This window comes from Choristoneura fumiferana, chromosome 30, assembly GCF_025370935.1.
Source record: "Choristoneura fumiferana chromosome 30, NRCan_CFum_1, whole genome shotgun sequence".
Lineage (NCBI taxonomy): Eukaryota > Metazoa > Arthropoda > Insecta > Lepidoptera > Tortricidae > Choristoneura > Choristoneura fumiferana.
The window spans coordinates 8,529,931-8,537,177 of record NC_133501.1 but is presented as its reverse complement, the minus strand read 5'-3'; the positions used below and the strand labels follow the sequence as shown (position 1 = coordinate 8,537,177).

General features: G+C 36.5%; 1 protein-coding gene across 5 annotated transcripts in view; it reads left to right on the top strand.

The window, feature by feature from the left end:
* The first annotated feature begins 1,590 nt into the window (after positions 1–1,590).
* LOC141444686 (lysosomal alpha-mannosidase-like) overlaps positions 1,591–7,247 on the top strand; it is a 39,188-nt gene continuing 33,531 nt past the window's right edge. For 4 of the 5 annotated variants that reach the window (XM_074110275.1, XM_074110271.1, XM_074110273.1 and 1 more), the window contains exon 1: positions 1,591–1,726. The gene's annotated coding sequence lies outside the window, so the exon portion shown is untranslated. Of the gene's footprint in view, positions 1,727–7,113; positions 7,133–7,247 lie in introns of those variants that run through there. The other variant, XM_074110272.1, reaches the window with a different exon arrangement.

Here is a 7,247-nt window from a genome sequence, read left to right as displayed (position 1 = left end):
AGGAGGTTGCAGGATGGTATGACTGTGGTAACATTTCTATAGCATTCTACAATGCCCGTTGAGCAAAAATTAGAAGTCTATTGACAGCTCTTCATTTTTCTAATTCTAGATAAACTCACTATATCAGGCAGGGTTTGGAGGCACCACCTCAACATTCAATCGCTTCTCCATCTCTCGAAGCACAGTGATACAAGGACGCTTGTATGGAGTCTGGTGTCTTTCTATTAACCGTTCCATTAATGCCAAGTCTAGGTTTGATTTCGCTTCGTTTGCAGCATGGAGATAAGCCAGTAAGAGGCGTCCATAGTTCCAGTCACTGGCATGATCTGTAGAATGCTGAATGAGACTGTTGTGAACGTAGGTTTGTATTCGTTCAGGTTTATCACACATTTTATAGGCCGAGTAGATTGATATTAAATGGTTGGCAAACTCCACAGTGGAGAGCTCCAGTTCCATGACCATGTAAAGGAACTCTGTGCTTCCAGCTGCATTTAAAGTGACCACGAAATCATTGATCATGATGTTCGATATTTCCGGATCTCGGAGTAAAATCTGGAGGAGCTGACGGAAGGCTGGCGGATGCGCTTTGTTGGCTTTCACGAGGATATCGAGCGAGAACCACGAGTATGGACGTTTCAAATAAACAGGGAAAAAGTTTCTGTAGAAGTCTGTTACATAGAGCGTATTTAATGATTTAGTTTCAAATAAATGCTTACAAATTTTCTCAACGGATGGCTCGGAGAGACGTTCTGCTAATATTTGGAACAGCGCGCTGTGTTTCGACCCTTGTTCTAGCATAAAATCGAAGCGCGCGATCGGCTCCGCCTCAACAACTTCGTAAAATTCGTCGTACTTGAATTCCGCTTTTAGCTTGTCTTCCTTCAGTAATTCGTCTTCTTTTGCGTCGAGCGCCTCCTGGGTACCTTTCAGGAGTCTGTAAAGACTGTTCCCGAACTCTGAATCGCAATGTTTTTGCTTGAACTCTTGAAGCCACTTGTTGCGTTTGTCACGAGGGCCTGCCATGGAAACGCACCGCTCTACGGCAGGTTCTGATGATGCAGCAAACTTCCAAATGTCCGACATGACTGCACAGTTTAAAAATAAATTTTCATTGATTTTAGTTTAGCGTAGCAACAAGTTTAAAAACAAAACAATTCAAATCGGCTGCTCGATCAATACTCCTTCGGCACTGCACGGAGAAGATAATTATTTTCTTAATATTTTATCAAATTTGTGTTTGATTTTAAAGAGAATGAACTTTACGTTATTACAATAGAGTCTAATGGCATTCACACACTAACCACACTTCATACACATACAGCGAAAATAGTTCAATGCGCAACGCACTGACTGACACTGACAGAACTTCAGTGTTGCGGCTAAAAATAAATAATTGTATGAAAATTTAACTTTTCTTTTTGAAATCTTTCTATTTAATTTTACCCTTTTAACTAAATAAAAATAACGAATGTTTCAGATTACACAAAGATAATTAATTACGATACTTTGATAAGCTTTTCAATCAATGATCAACATGTTACATTATTGGGCTTGATTACCGCGCGATCCTTGCTCGTAACTTTTTTAAATATTTATTCAGTTTAAATGTGTTGGTCGCAGTAGATGCATGTCACTTTTGTAAAAGTCACAGTGTCGTCTTTATTTACGCAGGGGATCGAAGTAATACAATTTATATCAAAATTAATGTAGAATATCCACGGAGAAGGTATGTAACTATATTAAATTAACTTTTTGCTTACTTACTTTTCCGTTTTTAATTTAATTGATGTGGTTGCCGGTCAAACATAGTTATTATTCAATTATTATTTATTCAATCGCTTTATTGTACTGAAGCTAACCTGGCCCGTACATATTTTCATATTTATTCGTGGAATTGATCTTGAAATTTGCTCTAAACTTTTTCTGAGGACAAGCGTTGTAAAGAAATCAAAAAATTGAGTTTTAAATCACATCCCACAACACTCAAAAACAGGTGATAAAAATCTTTAAGTATTGCTACAACCGCTACAACATATATGTGAAATATAAGTCAGCTGTAAGTACCAGCATTTTGTAATTTTTGTTATATTTGTTAAAATTGTTACCTTTTTTGTTACTTTTATTACTTATACTTTATCCTTATTATAAGTGTAAATATTTGTTTTGCCAACCTGTTACTCTTTAGGACTAATACCTGTAATGTAACTTGTTGTATTTTTGATCTTTAATAATAAATAACACTAAAGTTAAAATTAAATGTGGATAAGATTTAAAACAGCCGTGTAGCACCGGCTAGCTTGCTTAAAATAAAATGGTTAAAAGCTTTTAATTAACATGCAACGTGTAAAATAAAAGTTTACAAGTTGTGGTTCAAAATTCCCATACCATTTTGTGTAAAAAAAAACAACTCTAAATAACCGACCAAGTGCAAGTCGGAGTCGCGCACCGAGGGTTCGGTACGAATTTGTAAGCGTCTATGAATCCACTGTTAGCAAAGCTGTATGCAAAATGTACGCAATATCACAGAATAACCAATAGTACTACCGTAGCAATATGGAGTCATTTTATTATTGACTTAGAAAAGACTCGACAATAGTTATGAAACTACCGTGAGAATATAGAGAGACGTCTTAAATTTTTCGACATGTTTCGGCTAATACTTAGACTCATGCAACAGCACTGCAGCAGCCGCTGAGTCGCGTTTTACGGATTTGTCGAGCTAAACTCGATTTAAGACGTGAGTTATCCGGGTCATTATATTTAATATAATGTTTTAGTTATACTATTGCGGTCATTACTAATTTTGCAGGTGGTAGGACCTAGTGCAAGGTCCGCCCGGATTGCTACCACCATCTTGCTCGCTACTCCTGCCGTGAAGCAGCAGTGCTTGCACTGTTGTGTTGCGGCGTGGAGAGTAAGACAGCCGGTGAAATTACTGGCACTTGAGGTATCCCATCGTAGGCCTCTGGCAACGCATCTGCAATACCCCTGGTGTTGCAGATGTTTATGGGCGGTGGTGGTCTCTTACCATCAGGAGACTCACTTGCTCGTTTGCCATCCAGTCGAATAAAAAAAATGGCGCATGCAATTGCAGGGCTACTACGAAACTCGAAACTCGAAGTTCGTGTCGTGCGATCCCTCTCGCTCTCGTATTAAATAGTATGAGTGTCAGAGGGACCACACGACACGAACTTCGAGTTTCAAGTTGCGTAGTAGCCCTGCTGTGCCGAAATATCGAGTTTCTCTAAAATCAAGGTATGCGGAATTTTAAATCATTAAAAAAAAACAGATTTTTTTAATGGTTGTGCTGTATAGGAGCTTGTTTAAGAGTTGTGTAGGAGTTTTCATACCAAATTTTAGTTTCTAGGATAGTTTTTTTTTCAGTTAAAACGGCAGTCTGTATGGAATGGAAACAGTTATTTTTAATGAGTATAATATGTATATCATTGTATGTATGTTTTTGATTGCTTGACTTAGAAGTTTGATTTATAACTGCTTCAAGGATAGCAGACCTCGTTTGGCTTGACTTGGTGATAATTTGACAAGAAATTTGAAAATCGATTCACAATTGACGGAGTAATCGATGAACTATAAAAAAAATAAAGTGGAATATAAATTAAATAATAAAAAATCTGCAATACTTAAATAAATATTATTATTATTATTATAAACCCTCCTCCTTTTTGATGTCGGTTAAAACCATGCATTATTGGACTATTAATCGAAGCCAGCTGGACATATTTTGTAATTAAGCCTGTGAAATCGCAATTAAAAAATAGTGTGAATTTGTGAATTGCTTTGAAACTGCAATTATAGTCATTTTCGACGAACGGTTTAAAAGACGAAAAGTTTTTTGAGTAAACACATTGTTGTCTATGGTTTACTAATTATCAGCAAAAATATGGACATGTATTCAGAATTAACAAATAATAAGAGAAACAATCGGAACCTTAATAAGTTTAAAATACCGTCTACTACATTAAAACTTGTGTCCTGTAGCCCTCATTACATGACCATCAAAATATACAATCACCTACCGAATTCCTTGAGGAACCTAGAGAGATATAATTTATTTATTAAGCAATGAAAAATATTCTTTGTGAACAGTGTTACTATAGCTTAAACGAGTTTTTTTAATGAAATTATTCTTAGTTAATTGTCTTATGAAGGGTATAATTTAACCTAATATTGACATGAAATTGTGGGGGGAGCTCCAATAGAGAGATCTCTCTCCAGGCAGGTGTTATGCCTGGGGACCGAAGTCCGAAGGAAGAGCGACGGAACTTGTATATATGCGACCACGTTGAGAAACTTCGATAGCGCGATGTAGAACATGGTCGGAGTTTCTATTGTTGTTCACTAGATGGCGCTAGGAGTCGCTACAAAATGAATAATTCAGCTATATAGTGTTATACGAAATGCTTAAATGGGCGTTTAGAATTTGTATAATAATAATATGAAGCCCTAGTCCTAGTATATTTATGTTATGTTATGTTGCCATGCCCTTGCAGGGTGTCACATGTGTACTACTTAATTATTATATTTCCACCTTTAAATTGTAAACGATTCTAAGTCTAATTCTAATGTTTCGGCGAAAATTATTTAGCAAATTATTAGCTTCCGGACTATTCACCTCATATTGTTATAATGAGACGAAAATAAGGAAAACCAGTTTAGTTTTTGATTAGTTTGATTACTCCAGTTGGCGTTTTATAATAACAATAACATGAACGAACGCTTACTCATATTTCATTGTTTACAGTGTATAACGGCTGCTTGTTAAATTAATAATGAACGGTTTATCTAAACAATTTGTTAAGCAGTCATTAAATTAGGTAATTAAGATAACCAAAGCATTCGTTAACTTTAAATACTATGTAAGTTGTCTGGAAGTAAATTATTGCTCACGATAAGGAATGATTTTGTTTTGAAAACCTTGTGACAAGTTTCTTGCGGACCATTTTTGGTAATGTCTTTCCGAGTGTGCTTGTAGTATACCTAAAAACCAGCCAAGAGCGTGTCGGACACGCCCAGGATAGGGTTCCGTAGGCGTTACGCAAAAATCAAGTAATGTTTTTCTAAAGATTTTGTATTTTGTACGGAATTTTCCAAGTAGGTATATTTTATAATTGGCTGCTGTTTAAACTACTATATGTAATTCTCAAGCAAACTTTGCCGTAATATTTTTCCTTGTCAATACTCGTAATAATATGACTTAGGGAACTAAAATCATGGTTTTTTTTTAAATTTCAAACCAACAGTTTAACTTTTGAGAAAGGAGGGGGGAGAGGCTCGATTTTAACAAACATTTGCACTTCACAGTTAAATAAGTTAAACATGTAAATAAGTTTTTGGTATAAAAATCATTTTTAATACAAGCTTTTTTTATTGTTGTTGTTGTTGTAACTCTTTATTGTACATAAAACATATGAAAATTACAATTAACAAGAGAAAGAGATGTACAAAGGCGAATTTATCGCTTAAAGGTATCTCTTCCAGTTAACCTTTGAACGATCGAAAGGACAACAGAAACAAGAGTAGACACTACAATGGAAAGACAAAGTATCGAAAAATTTAAATTAACCTAAACATCAAAAATAAATAAATAAATACCTACACATACATATATGGGTACACACTAATACAAAACAACAAATAAACAATAAACTAATACACATCAATATCAATAGACTACATATAAACTACATGTAAATAAACATACCTACGCATACACAAAAAAACAGAGAACAACAACTATCAAGCCAGTAGGTACGCCCTACTACTGCTACACCCCCTACGCCGTACTATTGTACTTGTATTAAATTGTCACCCAAACTACATTTGCATACCAAATTTCAAGTCGATGCCATTAGCCGTTGAAGACTTCCGTCCTGCGGAGACGATCCTGGCCGGACTACCAGGATGTCACTGCCAGATTATTGTATTGTCACGCAATTTACATAAGTATACCAAATTTCAAGTCAATCCAACTACTGGAAGTTGGTCGAATTTAACTTGCAAGATTTTTTTACAAACAGGCAGACAGACAACGGGACAGGTGAAACTAAAAGCTTGTAAAAAAACGCCCGAAAAAATACGCCGCCAAAAAAGACAGCTAAAAAGTAAAAATTAATTATGCACTACCTAGCTGTTGCCCGCGACTTCATCTGCGAAGAATTCGTTTATCCCTATCCCGCAGAGACTATGCTGATTTCCCGCAAAATGAGCCTTTTTAGTATAAGTAAGTTAATTTAGTATAAGTTTTTCACTTAGCGTACAATATTTTTTTCATCTAAGCGTCGTCGGTGTCGGGGGACCGCTAAGGTTAACAGGAAACTAAACTACCTAATACATATGTTTTATTTTTAAATATTTTTTAGGTACGGCAGTGCCCCGGCCAAGACGAAAAAAAAGAAGCCGGGGCACTACCTACCTTTTCTCGAACCGTTTCGTCGTATTTTCAAATCCTCAAACATTGTCACAGTTGACATCTATATCATCCCTGCCTATATACGTCCCACTGCTGGGCACAGGCCTCCTCTCAGAATGAGAGGGCTTGGGCCGTAGTTCCCACGCGGGCCCAGTGCGGATTGGGAACTTCACACACACCATTGAATTGCTTCGCAGGTTTGTGCAGGTTTCCTCACGATGTTTTCCTTCACCGTAAATCTTGTGGTAAATTTCAAATGTAATTTCGCACATGAATTTCGAAGAAACTCAGAGGTGCGGGCCGGGGTTTGAACCCACGATCCTCTGCTTGAGAGGCCATAGGTCAAACCACTCGGCCACCACGGCTGACCTCTATATGTTACCCCAAATTTAACGCGTACGAAGCAGCGGGAAAAAGCTAGTTTATTATATTTTTACGGGTTATTTTGTTACACGTGTATTTTAGCATGGTAAGTAGAACGACATCGGTGGGCTAAATCTTCAGCCTTATCTGAAGGCTGAAGATGTAGCCCATCGATCCTAAAGGCTTTGATAAAGATTGCTCAAGTCACCTTCATTGATATACCTAACTTGATTAAACGATGGCCGCATGTTACAAAACCTATTGACAATTGAATGCAATACGTGTTCATGGTGGTTCGATACGCCTGCTCAAGTAGCACTTAACCTCAATGATTAACTGGTAATATCATAATAAGATATAGTATAATTTCGTAATAACCTTCCTTTTCAGTTGCTTATTTAAGATAATTGTAATTATGTTTGGGTATGTAACGTAAACACTTTGTTTTAAAAAA